This window comes from Haemaphysalis longicornis, unplaced genomic scaffold (assembly GCF_048455015.1).
Source record: "Haemaphysalis longicornis isolate Haplotype H1 unplaced genomic scaffold, Haemaphysalis longicornis Haplotype H1 scaffold_9, whole genome shotgun sequence".
NCBI classification, from domain to species: Eukaryota; Metazoa; Arthropoda; class Arachnida; order Ixodida; family Ixodidae; genus Haemaphysalis; species Haemaphysalis longicornis.
Window position 1 is genome coordinate 85,038,534 of NW_027526460.1, and position 15,390 is coordinate 85,053,923.

The window sequence follows — 15,390 nt, forward strand, 5'->3', positions numbered from 1 at the left end:
GTCAATATGCGAACGTCACGTCCAGATTGGTGTCAAGAAGCTTGCTGGCTGGGCAGACAAGAATGGGTTTAAATTTAATCCTGCAAAAAGCTCCTGCGTTATGTTATCCAGAAAGCGCGGGGTGAATCCGGACCCAGACATTACTCTGAATGGCGTGTCGCTTCCTGTGAACAAGGAGCACAAGTTCTTAGGTGTTGTGTTTGACCAGAAACTCACATTCATTCCACACATCAAGGAACTTAAACATAAATGTCTAAAAACAATGAATATACTTAAGGTTCTCTCCCACCAATCGTATGGTTCCGACAAAGAACTCTTACTACGGCTCTATACGGCTTTGGTTGGGTCTCGTTTAGACTATGGCACTGTGGTATATGGGTCGGCGACTAAAACAGCGTTGCGAATGCTTGACCCAGTGCTAAACTTGGGGCTACGGCTTGCGTCGGGTGCTTTTCGCACTAGCCCTGTCTAGAGTCTGTAAGCCGAGTGTAATAAGTGGAGCCTTGAGAACGAACGGACGTACATGGACTTACTTTATGCTTTTAAAATTTCATCGCTGAATAACCATCCTTTTTATCCTGTATTGAACGACACGTCCATATCTGTGCTTTTTGTAAATCGCCCATCCGTTCCTCCGCCCTTTTCACTTAGAGTGAGAGAGCGAGCCTCGGATCTGAGCGCTTCGTTTTTAGATGTGCACAGATCATCCTTTTCAGAGATTTTACCTCCTTGGAAAGTTCGTCCTGTGTCCTCCGACCTTTCTTTTATGAAACTTGACAAAAATCGGGCACCGCGAGCTGCAATACTGCAGCACTTTCTGTCTTTGCAATTTAAATACCCACGCGCAGAATTCTACAGTGACGCTTCTAAAACCTCCACTATGGTTTCGTGCGCTGCTCATGGTCCGAATTTCAATGCAGCCAGAACCATGAGCGTGCACGCAACAATTTTTTCAGCAGAAGCGTATGGAATTTTACTTATTGTACGACACATTCTTGAGAACCAGATTCCCAATTCCATCATCTATACAGATTCTTTGAGTGTTGTTCGCGCACTGGCATAGCACAAGCCCTCCAAAAACCACATAGTTAATCTTGCATTCAACACTATTATGTCTGTGTATGCACAAAAGCATGAGCTGCTCCTCTGCTGGGTCCCAAGACACGCAGGGATCGCTGGGGACGAGTTGGCAGACGAGAGGGCCGCTGCTGCTGCACTCAGGAACACTGTAGACATATACCCTACACAGACCTCAAGCCACACATAAGACAACACCTGCGGAGAACATGGCAAACACACTGGGATGAACAGACAGACAACAAACTACATGTAATAAAGCCACACTTGGGACGGTACACAGCTGACACACAATAGACACACAGAAGTCGCCTTGGGTAGGCTGCGGATAGGGCACACCCATGCAACGCACTCGTATCTGCTGACGGGATCTTCTAGACCCCAGTGCAGCAGGTGCGGAGAAGCCCTATCCGTGGTGCACATACTAATCACATGCACGGCACTTCACACAACACGACACAAACACTTTAGAGAACTCTACAGACAACATATATCACTACATCCATCGCTGTTTATAGGTGACGATGCCATAGTTTCCATGAAACGTGTGTTTGAGTATTTATCAGACGTAAAGTTTTAAGCCTCATTTCCTGTCACGCATAATCAAATCTGGCCCTATACACCAGCCATCACCATTGCCGTTAATTGATTTTATTGTTGTGCTGGCTTTAGTAGCCACTATTTTTTTAAGATACTTTTGTTTGGCGCTCTTTGCCCCAGCTGGCTTTGCGGCAAAAAACTCCAACCATCATCAGTACGTATGCGTTTGAGTGTCCGTGCGTTTGTGTGTGTGCGCGTGGGCTTGGTTTATGCGTCTTTGGGTCGTGCATCTTTCTGTGCGTGTGCGTGCATGCGTGCGTGGGTAGGTGTGCACGTATGTATGCACGTTGATGTATGCGTGTGTGTGTGTGTGTGTGTGTGCGTGTGTGCGGTTGCTTCTCTGTACACGCATGTATGCGAGTGGGTGTGCGTGAGTGTTTCTCCGGTGCTGTTTATGTCTCTACGTAAGTGTGAGTTGTGTGTGTGCGTGTATGTATGTGCGTCTCTCGGAATGTGCGGGCGTGTACCAACGTACGTGGGTATGTTCATGCGTGTATGTTCGTGTGTACTTGTGTGCTAACGTGTGTACGTATGTATGTGCTCGTGTGGGTATACGTATGTGTGTGTACGCATCTCAATGTTGCGATACAGGTCGTGATATTATACCCATTTTATTGTGAACTCGGGACCATGGGCTTTTTGTTTGCCTCCCGTCACTCCGAACCTTATTCCTGAATTCTACCGACCAGTCATAAAGGTAAGATCAACAATCAAGTTATTATAAATCTTCTAGTCCATCATCTCTGGCATACAATACGGCACACTGCAAAAGTAAGAACGGATTTTGGTGAGCAGTCTCTCCTGTACCAGTCAACTAAAACAAGAAATATACTTGGAGTACTATCCATCTTCGACGTCAGTATACCCCCGTTTAAAAAACAGGTTAAAAAATGTTGCTGAAGGAAAACATCTTCAATACGGCTGTATCATTAAGCGTTTGTAGAATATTTGGTTATGTTCTACTAAAGGAAGAAGTTAGGGACATTTACAAACTAAAATACATTATGACGTAACTGTGATGCGGCTGTGCAATCGTTGAAACTTCATGCATGCCAATTACTAAATTTGTGAGGGCACTTTGGTCCTTCTTTGCAGTTTAGACCTATGCTTTGTATAATACATAGAAATGTATTAATGACTGTGCTTTTTTGCTATTGTGTTTTTATTATTGTGCTATTATGTGCAAATTGGTTTACTTTTAGAACATCGCGTATTGTATACACTGTGAATCGTGTGGCTGAGGCTTCTGCTAGGCTAATTCGCCTTTCACCTCAGCTTCCGCGTGCTTTTCGGGAGAAATAAAATGAAATAAAAAAACGGACCTCTCGTCACCCCCTTAAGAACAATAATCAGGCGTTTTCGTGGATAAATATGCCATTTCAAGTTTCTTCTTCCATTCGTTTAGACTGCCCTACATCGTTCCCAGCTATCTGATTCAGCTGGTTCATTCCAGCACGTCCGGCTCCCAAAGCACAGGGGCTCCTTGACCAGGGGGACCTTCCATATCCTGGAGGCAAGTAAGTACGTACGAGCTTAGCTTTGGTCTTACCATAGTTTAACCCTTCGCCTCTTGGAAGACTATAGCACTTTCCAAGCGTGTATTTTACATAGTCAGTGGCAGCAGTCATTTATTTTCATGTCACTTTTATTTTCTAACAACTTGGTTTTAATATTCCTCCGCAAATATGTAAATCACTTGCATTACTTTTGCATTTAAAATAACATTGTTTTCCAAAATAAAGGTAGCTTTTTTAGTCCCGTTTAGTAACCTCTTTTTTATTCTGAACTTGCTATTGATCCTTTTCATGGAAATATGCAGCTTTCAAAAAATGCAAAGATTTAGAGCTCGCTGTTCAGGGAGCATACTCAAAATTGTTCACCACTTAATGTACGAAATATTGCTAGAATATAAGAAATCGAACGTTTCTCTTTACCGAGAGGCTTTGTGCCAGTAACAAAAGAGTTTACTTACTCTGCTAATTTGAAATAATTGCCCACGTACTGTAAAAAGAGAAACATTAAAAAGTTCTGTCGTTAAGCTGCATGAAATATTGAAGCATAACAAATACCTAGGAATCATGCTTTCTCGTTTCACAATGGGAGCACTCACGCATAAGTAGCCCAAACAAGTACGGTTCACTTGAAATCACAGAATACATACTTGATTTCCGTCTAAACCCATTCAGTGCGGGTTGTGTGAAACCTTGCCCTAGCTTTGTGGCACAAATCTGAATGAATCATGAGCCAGCCTTAGAGTCACCCCAGTAATCTTCCCTTTTTCCCGCCTTCTTTCATCCTCTCTGATCTGGAGAAGAGCTTTTTGCTTTATTTCCATCTAAGAGGTAGGTTTCTTCCGATTTGAAATTCAGAAATGAGATTTTCAGCTTTCTTCACTCGCCCGTGAGTGCTCTATATCCATGGATATGAGAAATCTTATTTAATCGTGGCTTATTAGGTTCCCCGTTTTTTTCTTTCAGAAGTGCGGACTGTGAAGAAGGCCTAAACTAAGTTGCGGTTTTTCGCACAGAATCCTGCGCATAGAGAGTAGCGAAGCGTGGCTGCAGGGAGAGGGGAGGAATGTCCCTCTAACGCTCTTCAAAAATGCGTTTCACTTGTGTAAAAACTCCTCACTGCACGTGGAAACAGAAAATAACAACAGCTGCCATTATAAAGCGCAAGGTGCCAAGTTTTTTTCAGCCTCTTTATGACCTTTGAAAGAGTAAACAGCCTGAGATTTTTCACATTGGACGATTTGCGCTTTAATCCTAAGAAGTCACGTGAAAGCTTCGCTAGATTTTTCGTAGCTTCTTCCATTGAGATTTACAAAGGGCATTGCACCCGTCTATCTAGAAATGATTTTTATTCTGAGGTTGTGTAGTCAGTGATAAAATCAAAATAAGGGCGCCTTCACTCTTTGTTGTGTTCATTCGAGTCCAGGATAGGGTTGTAGAATATTTTAAAATTCTGCGGTACATTTTTATAGTACCAGCCCAGCCTAGGAGCCCAACATAAGTAACGTTACTCAGCAGATGTTTACCTGCTGATAACCTTAAAAAAATATTCCAAATTCAGATCAAGCTTTACGTCAGTGACACAGAGCGTACACATTGCGATCTCCACTCGGGCCATGCAGCCTTTTTACGCAAGAGCTATAAAATAACATACATACATTCAGTGACTTCAGAGCTTGTCTAAGCGGGGCTCTTCAAAGTCTCGGTTACTCGTCACTCAGGACAGAACAAATTACAAATTCTCCCTAAAATTCCAGCCAGCACATTCTCTCGGTCAAGAACTTCTTACCACAAATTGGGCTGGCCAATCTGTGCCCTTGGATCACGTCTAACGTGGACACAGATGTATTAGATTTCTGATGCACCCCTTGATGTTTCCACCTCCGTGAACGAGATTCTTGATGGAATCAGTTGTTTGCTGATGCAGCCGACCTATCGTAGATGCTTTTCATAATTTGGGTGAACCTGTCTCATTAGGACTTCAGCCGAGCGCTGAGTACGTTGGAGACATCGTTCGCATTGACAATTAGGTTATCCTTGTTGTCATCAGAAAACTAAATCACTAAACCTTTTTGGTTCCTCTAAAATTTTGGTTGTGTTCCACTTCCCCCCCATTCAATGCCATTGTTCTAACGATTCCAAATCTGTTATTCAGCAATCGATGTCTGTGAAAGTTTGTGGACGTTCTGTACTAATGCATTGAAAGGCTCCTTCCGCTGCTTGTTGTCGCTGCACCGAATGCAATTCCGTCCTGCGTTGGAAGTCGCAGCTTGAGCTCACTGGTTGTCTGACGCTGCAGCTTTTTGCGTTCCCGTAGGCCATTGAATGCTCTGCAGTGTTGCGCGCTGTAGTAGGGAGGTACTTGGCTGATGCTCACCATCTGCCTGCTGCTTGGAACCTGCTTGTTCCGATGGTGGTTTAGCCAGGTTACGTACGTATATGGTGAGACTTCGCAGAAGTTTCGGAGGCTGTAGGGTATGCCTTTTGGGTATGAATGAATCATTTACGATCTGTGTGCTCGTTCTTGGTCCCCGTGAGGCCAGAAAGCACTAAGGTGAGCGCGGCAGCATTGTGATACAAGTATCTTAACAACACAAGGTAGTGTTAGCACCAATCTGATGCCGGTAACATAGCTAGCATTACAAACGAAGTTAGCAACACGGAACAAATCAAACGAGATAACAGGCATATGACGTTGGTAGGGGATGCGCCCTTTGTGACAGGGACTAAACGGAGATGAACAAAAAGGGCAGCGCACCGTCCTGTCCTATTTCTTTGTCTTGGTTACAGCGTTCATTTCGCTCTTCCGTTCATAATTCTGAGTTAAAGGAACTAGACTAACTTTGCATCACTGTGGGATCAAGCCTTCTTTCAGCGGGGTTCATTCACCTTGCATGCTGTGGGTAATGGGAGCTTGCTCGTGGAGCGGCAGCAATTGGTGCAGCTGCAGAGCCAAGATGAAACACACCAACACGTACAATTTCCTTGTCGAGGCAGTCCTTGGGTTCCTATTTTTACCAGCGGAATGACGAACGACAACTTATGCGACGCTGGGACTGATATTGCTTAGCCTTGAGTCGGAAGCGATTTACAGGAGTGGCCTTACTTTGATTAGAAAATTGCCAAATGGTGCTCTGCGGAGCCACGCTATCAGCACTGTGATTGGAAGATAGGGTATCAATTACAGAAGAAGACAGTACAAATAGCGGTGTGGGCGGAATCACATTCAGTAGGCACGGGTGAAGTTCCAACCTAAAACACTACAACGCCTTAAGTTTTGTGGAGCAGGCGACACAACTGTCGTTGGTCGGGACGACATCAGCTGGATTCATACACCTGCTGTGGTGTTGGGTTATAGGTACCCACTGATAATTCTGGATGCTGGACGTTCGATTTCTAGATCTAAATCTACCCCATATTTTTGATGAAGATGACCAGTTTTAATTCAAAGCTTTGCTTATACATGCTTCCGAGAGAAGCACGGCGTCTCTCCCATCAATCTGTTATTCTTTTCGTTTAGCTTTGTAGTGGTTTTTCGTGCCTCTTCGGCCGCGTATTTATGAGCATTTCATCAGCGGCCATTTGGTGGGCCGTTTCTTCATTATGACTGAGTTTTCGACATACCAATTTACTACGGCTTTGGAATGTAATATTAAAAACATTGTAACAACCCAGCAGAGTTTTCATGTCACTTTATTCTTCTCACTTGGTACTTTGAGCTCCGAAAGCTCACTGTTTCCTTATTTAGGCTTACAATCTCCTTCTTACACTTCTTCCAAAAGCTGACGATTTTGTGCAGAAGGGTAAAGAACTGCTGAAACATCTGCTGGGCAGTTTGAATAAAATATAAAATATATAAGAGCCGGAATTGTACACTCATCACCAAGTCGTTCGCTAAAGTTGTTCGGAGAACACATGCACCATCACCTGTATTCACTTACAATTCAAAGCTCGATGTTTCATATGTAGGCTGCTAGTGTGCGGCAGAAACTGACTGAAGCCCATAAAAACTTTATGCGGCAGTTCCAGGTATCTAAATTCGGCGATAGATTTCTTTCCTATTGATAATATCCGTTATTTTTTAAAAGTCACTTTACGCTCTAATACATCGGAACCTATTTCAGTGAAACGCCAAAGACGAAATCAGGGCAGTGCAAGAAAAAAGATCATTGCGTTTACACTTCGAAAATTACGAGAACCCCTCTTAAATTTGGAATAGCATTACAACCACAATGTCATCCGCCCTGCGCTTTTAATTATTTATAATGCAATTATTAGAAGACCCATACAAAAATTAAAGGCTCGAAGAATTCGAAAAGCCTTAAAAGGCGTTTTCAGACACTGGGATGCAGATAAAATTTAATGCTTTTCAATTTATGGACGTGCTTTTACTATTTGTGAGCGTTGAAATATTTCGTCTGTATACTCAATAAAACCGTCACCATGCCTAACGTATGCTCTTTAATGCCGCCAATGTAGGTGTCCTGTACGTCCTTAACGTCCGTAAAAACGCCTTGTTCCTGGCTGGCTGGAAGGTAAAAACATTCAACGGTACCGAGGCAAGGACAAACGAAGAGCTTAGAATACAGTAGTGAAATCAGGGTTCTGGTCAGTCTACACAAAAAGACAAATGGAAGCCAACTACACGCCAATGAGGCTGTATCAGGGCATCAAGTGGGCCACCATGACTGATGGCGATCAGCTCCTAACGATGCGAGTAGTGTAGCAGCGGGTTGAAGTGTCCTCTAGACTGCTATATCAGTGCTCAAGTGGGAGATCAAAGTATAGGAGTCCTCTCAAATGCAGCCCTGAGTTCTTAGTGTCGGTTCGGCCGATCATCTTTTACGTTTTGACTACACCCACGCTTTCAAGTTTCGAATCATTTACGGCACATAAACCCGTTTCTCTTGACGATCTGCTTTATAGAAAGAACAAGGCAGCCATTATATCGTGGTCGTGGTTCGATATTAACCGAACAATTTTCAATATTTACGGCACATATACTCTTTCCTTTAGTAGCTCTACTTTAATAAACGAACGAAGCGGGCTGTTGTTTGGTGGTGCGCCGTCAAATGTTTACCTTTAATATTAGCATTAGACAAGCAAAGTCGTATTGTATAAGGAATGTTCTCAAATTATTACACCATCACCAGAGGTATACACATGTCCAGGAGGGCAGGAAAACTTGCCGTACGTGCACGCCATTGTTATATATTTATATTTTTTTTCTAACCAAGAATACAGCTATATTTGAGAGTGAGAGCTCACTTTTCATCGTTTGTTCACTATTCTTTACTCGTCCACTTTGCGTTTTTAAAACCGGAAGGGTTTTAGCTTAAAGGAACTGATACAGCGTAGAACATGACTTTATTTGGAGAATTGGAGAGGTATTGCCTCAGTACCAGCGGCCGTAGTTTTCCCTAAAGAGTTTGCACTAAATTTAGTTCAAAAAATCCACTGTTGTGTTTTTTTCTTGAAATACAATTATCATCGATCAACATTTTGTCAACTTTTACTAATGTCACCTGATGTCCGGTTACCATTCAGCTTCTTGGCAGCTAATTATACGAGAAAAATCAATATATTGTTGTAACTACATAGGCACCAATGGGATCAATTGTATAATATTTAATGACAACAGTTACGCTGTTCATATCAAGTTTGGCCCTATTGCTAAATTTACGCACCCTATTTGAAGTGACAACTGTGCCATGTCCTGAAGACGCACGCAAAACTAGATTCTTCTATATAGTATATATAAATCACACAGGGTATAAGCATGGTAAGATTTTGAAAGTTGCTTGGAAGACCATGTTTTTGCTTGCCCAACCTGAAAACACACTTACAGAAGCGAGATTTTATGTCAAGGTAATGGTCGTAAGTTTTCTTTCATGCTGATTTTGCCTGAGTAAACATTTACGACATCTACTATTATAGGTATCTTGAAAGGTTGAGATCTGCTTTTTTGTCTGGTAGCATCGAAAACAGATTATTTGCAATACTGCAGTTTTTTTAAATTTGTAGTGTGGAATACAGCATAAAATCTAGAGTGTTTCTGAAACATTGAACGGCGAAATTTCACTAAGTGAATATTGAAGTATCTCGTTTGTGTTCAATGCAGGCATCTAATCTTGCGAAACTGGGAGAGGAGTGACGTGTTGAGACTCGGCGGATATGTATCCGCTATACTAATAGCGAACTTCAGTGTGGTAAGAGAAATTTGCGGCACACATATCCCACAAGGCCGAAAAGCCTTGTGGGATAGGTGTGCCGGTGCTTGAATACATATGCTCACTCTCAATCTCTCTCTTTCTCTGTATAACTACTTACTCAGTCCTCTGCAGTGTGTCTTCGACGACCTTGTGTGGGTAAGTTACAGACAAATCCGTGCATTAGAAGTCTGCATGCTTAAAACGATCTACTGGCAAACCGGCCCATGAATGGGCATCGTTACTGAAGTAACAAATGCCCTGTAGCAAAGTATTTTTCTGTCTTGTACCTTGCACTGTAGCAAAGTTTTTTCTTGTCTTGTACCTCGCGTGTGTGAGATGCTTTTGTGCATCGAACAGATGTTGCTGCTGACAATGACGTCCATTGTCCAAAAAGGGCGGTATCAAATGATGTCTTTGAGAAAGGTCAATGGTGCGATTCTTGAACTTGTCTTGTTTCTTTTATTGTAACTAGGAACAATTTATTTGCAGAGATGGGGCTGTTTGTCCTCTCATGCTTGACCGAATTGTCTACCGGCCACGACATCTATTGTCCGAGTGTAAGTGTATCGAGTGATATCCTAGAGCTTGTCCAACAGACGAAAAAACTGTTCTCGGTCTGTTTTGTCCATGTTCGTTAATAAAACTAAATACAACTGACTTATTACAGCATGAGACTCTTTCTCGCCGTTCTTGGCAAACAAGAAAACTGCAACAACAACCATTCTTCGAAAGCAGTGGTATCAAGTAGCGTCCCAAAAAGGGTCCAATGAAGTAAAAAAATTTTCTAGAACTTGGCGTTGACCATTTATTCCCTACAAACTGAAGTGGGCTGACATAAAGGGGTACATTTTAACAGAAAAAGGTTAAGTAAATACAAAGTATGTATACACCAAAGTGGCAGCCCGTGGAAGAAATTTTGTTCTGTAGTGGAAGGAGAAGGACGAAGAACAAAAAATGCTGGCGAACGTGGTATGCGACTAAAATGTTTGTTTATGTAAATGTTTGCTATATTTCTTTGGGCGAATTGTATTAGTTGTGTAATAAACGGCCACGAGGTGGTGCCAGCTGTGCTCCATCTCTAAGGCCGCACAATAGGCTCCGTGACTCACCGCTGGGCACTGTCCTGCGCCTTTGAATTCGTGATTTCCGGAGTAAAATTTTACGACGTTGCGCACCCCCGCTTTCCCGCATTATGTTCACATAAACAAATTACAGCTAGATGATATCGCGTTCTTTCTTTCGGCTACTGGCAAAACTTTCACTATCTACCTTTTTCTGATTGTGGTCACGTGACAAACTCCACAAAACACAAGCAGGTCATTCGCGTGGGTTGGCGCATTGACCACAATTGCCGAAGAAATACAACGAACTTTATTGTGATGACGCACGAAAGGTGCGGCAACGAAGAAGCATGTACTATCAACCAAGGGCGGAATTCTCAATTAAAACTGAGAAGTGCGCCCCTCATTTCCCGTTCGCTTCGAACCATCCCTGATTAGCTAAAAACCGACATTCAGGTGTGGTGCAGCCCAAAGAAGGCGGGGCGTCAGATGACCTTCATAAGAATGCCCTAACTGGACGGGAGCTAGAGGTGAGTCAAGGGGTAAAACATAGTAAGGGGGCGCGAGACGTTCTGTCTACGGCAGTTGCACTGCTGAAAGCTATTGGGCGAAGTTTCCGTACATCACACGTATGACCTGGCTACTCGGCGGCTGGTATGCGTCAATGAGTAGGCGACCAGGCTTGGTTAGGCGCTCAACGTATTTACAAACCAAAGCAATTCTAGCGGCGCGGGGCACATTATAGGCGCGCACGGTATGGACAATAATTTTACGACGAGGCGCCCCACAGCCGCTGTCCTGCGCTAGGTTTGCTTTTGGATGGGTGATTTTCACGTGTGTTATATTTGTGTTTTGTTGAACACCCGCGGGTTTTCATAGGAGAGTGAGAAAGGCGGGTCACGTGAAAGTTTTGAAACCACCGAGCTTTGTTTGTCACGGTGGCCAATCAGTGGCATAGTGTGGGCTAATCGACGAGGCATCCTCACTTAGAAATCCTGATCTTCATGTTGTGGGCGGAGTTTCCGGAGTAAAATGTTCATGTTTTGAGGGAGAGAGTAAGGAGAAGAGAGGAAAGCCCCGCTGTATATGGGCATTGCCCGACCTCTTGTATGTGGTCATGAGCCTTGAGAGTTGTAAATACGTAGTGTAAATTAAGTGTACATATTGTACGATAGCTCGGAGTAGCTCAGCAGTTGCCACGTGCCGTCGACCACGAGCCATCGTTTCAGCAATCATCGCTTCGATCATCGGTCTTCGCCTGACCGATCCACCTATTTTGAGTAGCTCCAAATAATAAAGCAGCATCAGACGAGACTAAGGAGACCATGCTCGTGAATTACAGGTACCAGACGGCGTCAACAATGTCAAAAGCGGCCTGGTGCACAAAGAATGCTCAGGTGCCATCGACGCTGGTTGTTATGACTAAACGACGGACAAAAAAAGGTGAACGAGAAAACATTTTTTTCTGTTTGTCGTCGTTAAGGACAATTACCTCGATGACATGGGCGGAATTAGGATGGCGAGAGAGAGGCGTGGACGACGATTGAGCAAATGCCACAAAGTTTGGAGTTGCTTATACTACAGCTCATGTATAATTTTAGATCGCTCAAATTTCAGCAGAAAGAATCAATGCCGATTTACCTAGAAAGATTCATAGAGGAGCACTATAAACTATGTGGGCGGGAAACGCGTTCATCGACTAATAAGTGGCTTTGGTGATATACTACTTTGAACTTCTTAACAAAACCACAAGGTTCGAAGGCCCATCACCTGTGTTACATAGTGAAGATGCTTATTATATCCCTGATAGCAAAATCTATTGTAATTTTGTACATGTTAATATTTCACCAGCAATATGACAATAATCGGATTATAACATTGTCACATTCTTTTTTTGTTTCGGTACAGGACTGTTGTACATTGTGAAATCAAGCACTTGCTGAACTTGTGAAGCCTGGCATACCAAGCTGATTTCGTGCACTCCACATGACTTTGCAACGCGTTCACTTGATCAACTGTCACGAGACTACGCTTTCTGACCAGCATAAGTTAGAAAAGATGATTCGTTGATAAAGTTAATGAGAGGTTCATCATGCCGACCTTACACGGGAGGTAAGGCGTGGCGTTGTGCGGGGCTTCTGCATAATTTTGACCACCTGGAGATCTTAAACGTGCGTCGAGATCTCGAACACACTGGCATTTTCGATTTTGGCATGAAAAAAGAAACTTGCCACCATTTCTACGGCACCTGGGTAAGAATTACACAGGGCTCTACAATTCGTGTTGTGGGATGCGCCACAATACTTTCAAAAAAGATGATCCTCTTGAGGTCACCCAGGTAGAGGGACTAAAGCAATTAGCCGCATAAAAGATGTTTGAAGATATCACTTAACCAACTTCTCTTGTTTGTAGAAGAAAGAAAAAATGATTTTCGGCGTAACCAGACGCACCTTTGAATTTCCCAGCTACTTTGAACTTCCAGCTCTAAACTAATCCAGAATCCTAGTTCGGAAGAGCTGAAATATGAATCCGTTTGTACTCGCGTCTCATTTGCTCTTTTTCTGAATACAAAAATACAAAACAGTAAAACTCTGTCAGCCAGGAAGGAGCCAGATATTATCAAACAACGCTGCACGTATCCCCGGCTACTACTCAAATCTAAGAGTAAAAGAGTAAAACTCAAAATTCCGACATAATAAAATCAATTAGTATCAAACTAGAGATTCTTTTAAATTTGTGAACACAAATCCCCTATGCGAACGCGGCGTGTCTTCGAGAAAGAGGGCTTCAAAGGTAGCACGTGGGAACAGCTGGCTTGGCAACCGATATAAACTCGAGGGCGCTCGTATTGTGACTGAAAACTTTGTCGTGTGCCCATTCTGTGAAGGGCTCAACCGTGAAATTGTTCGCTGTTCCCAATATTGTCGTATTTAGAGACATAAGTGCCTCTGGCCGTTTAAACTTTTACTTCCGAATTACGTGCAACTTTGCAAAGAACAGGAAAAACACAAAATTAACAATGCAGGGGCTGATTTCGCACAGTATTCTCTTTATAAGAGCAACCAACATTCCAAAACATCTCGTGCGGTTTTGCTGTCATGAAAGCGAAATCAGGATTTCCCAGGCAATGCGAGCAAGACTAAAGCCGCACCTGTTTTTGAAAACTCAGGGCTCCTAAAACGGAGAACACGGCGTGCGACGTTCTCCCTAAAGTCTCTCTATAAATGCGTTAGTGCGTGTCCTGTTTCTCATGTATAGAGTAGAAGAAAAAAGGCAGGTCCACAGGCCACAAAAAGCAGGGAAATGTTCGCGTTGCCGCCATTGTTTGCATAAAAGCTTATGCGTGCCTAAGAAGCTTCCTGTGTATAATTTGAACGGAAACATGCCCCTCTGTCCATTAGTTTTCTTCTTCCACCACCGCAATTTTTTGTGCTATTTTAATAAGGCTTGCAAATGCACCTGACACCCACTATCCTGTGAAGGCGACCTTTAAGACAGGTTCCATTAGAGCGTCTTCATCTACCGGTGTTTCAACATCTACAACTGTTTTCATTCATGTGGTTCCGCATTAAATAACGACATTGAGCACCGGTTTCTTTTTACAGCGCCGTGCTTTTTTAAAGAGGAAAATAGCCTTCTCTTATGTGCTTTTTTTAAGCTTTCCTATTTTGCCAAACACTGAGATCGGCGATGCTGTCACGCATTGCCTGATGTTGTTCTCTGCAATACTCAGTTACCTTCATCCCCCATGGTGTTCTACTTCGTACACATAGCATATCATCACGTTTGTCCTGCACCCTACCACCAAGGAGTTTCAAACAGTATTGTATCTACAATAACCTATACGGAAACAAGATACACCCATTGCAAAAAACTTCCCAAACCAGTAGCGCTGTAGCGTGCTGTGAACATGTGAACATCACTTGCGCAAAAAACCCATTGGTTGCGTCTAACAAAAATCAAAGGTACGGTGAGTAACAAGTTTTTTATTGCTTCACTTTGACAGCAGGACAATTAGCCATTCAATAAATCGCCAGCTGTAGGAGCACTGCCTTTCGAAGAACACTTCCTTCGCATACACGGCGTGTACATAACAAACAGTTGCGCAGTATATATTTTTTTGAATGCTGGTGGCCCCTGATCCGATTTATTCATGTATGCCATGTTTTCCAGCCGACTTTGGATCTCTCTTCTGAACCTAAGACCGGAAAAAAGCTATCAGAGACAACAAACGCTTCATTAGAAGGCAATGGGCTGCGCTAACCATTTCTTGATTTTTCAAAAGTGGCACTTTGAAGGAACCCGTTCTGCATGAAGCTAGAAAAATGATGCGCCGAGCTCTTCAGTATTAGCAACGTTGACGAAATATTACTGCCCACGAAGTAGTAGCCTAACCCTCAGCCACACGGTTACCATAGAGTGCTGTCCCCGAGCTGTCTCCAGACAGCATTCATTTCGGTGTTATTGGGTAGCATATTCCCCCGAAAAGTTTTCTACATTCGCTAGCCGTCCAAGTTAAAGTAAAAGAAGCACCGGATGCTTTGTGCGGATGATGATTGAATTTTGGCTGCTAGCATTGAGGCCGGTTGAGCACTGTATATCAAGTCTTTGGGTAAGGGTAATTTTGATGCACTGGTTGAAACTCCAGAATCACCAATTGTTTCTGGCACCCGCCAACTGGACACCTGCCATGCGTTCCTTGCGGAAAGTATATGTTTTCTGTTTACCCCCCCCACTCAAGATCGGCGCGAGCCACATTGAAAGGTGCTGAACTCTAAATTCAAGTGAACTATGCTGCTGTACTAAAACTGAAAGAGCGTGCCACGGAATATTCAGGTTGTATGCACTAGAGCGAGACTTGTGTCAGCAATAAAAACGCAACATGTCTTATTCGCCTGTTCTAACTATAGCAAGAAACGCTTAGCTCCC